The following is a 679-nucleotide window of genomic DNA, read 5'->3' as shown; positions in this document are numbered from 1 at the left end:
GCACCAGAGCCGATCGCAGACCCATCCTCCTGATATTCGATGGCCGCAACCTCTGGAAAAATAAAAAATTAAACACAACTGTCTGAGGACACAGGGGAGCAGGTGAAGCAGGCAGGAGTTGCAGGGGACAGTCTGTATCAGTTTGCTGTGGTTGCTGTAACACGTCACCAAAACCTTGTGGCTTAAAGCAGCACAGACTTCCTACCCCACAGTTCCGGAGGCCAGAAGTCTAAGCTGATGGGCCGTGCTCCTTCTGGAAGCCCAGGGGATTCGGGTCCCCTGCTTTTTCCAGCTCCTGGAGCCCCCGTTCCCTGGCGCGCAGGCCGTCCTCCATCGGCACGGCTGTGGGGCGTCTTCTCTCTGACTCCGTTTCCACCACCTTCTCCCTGCTGCCTCCCTTTTTTAAGGACCCTGGTCCCCATGGGGACCCCCGGACAATCCAGGGTAACCCCACCCCTCATCTCAAGATCCTGAACTTAGTCGCACCGCAAAGTCCCTTTTACCGTGTAAGGTGACACCCACGGGTTCCACGGATTGGGGCCTGGATGCCTCTCAGGGGGCTTGCTTGCACCAGTGTTTGGAATCCTTGTATCTTTTTGACGGGCCGATCCTTCCATCAGCGGAGAAAAGTCACTGTTTGCCTCCAGCAACAATTTTTTACTTCAACTCAATGTTGTCT

Source organism: Lynx canadensis, chromosome D1, assembly GCF_007474595.2.
Source record: "Lynx canadensis isolate LIC74 chromosome D1, mLynCan4.pri.v2, whole genome shotgun sequence".
In the NCBI taxonomy this organism is placed as follows: Eukaryota; Metazoa; Chordata; class Mammalia; order Carnivora; family Felidae; genus Lynx; species Lynx canadensis.
This window is presented reverse-complemented; position numbering follows the sequence as displayed.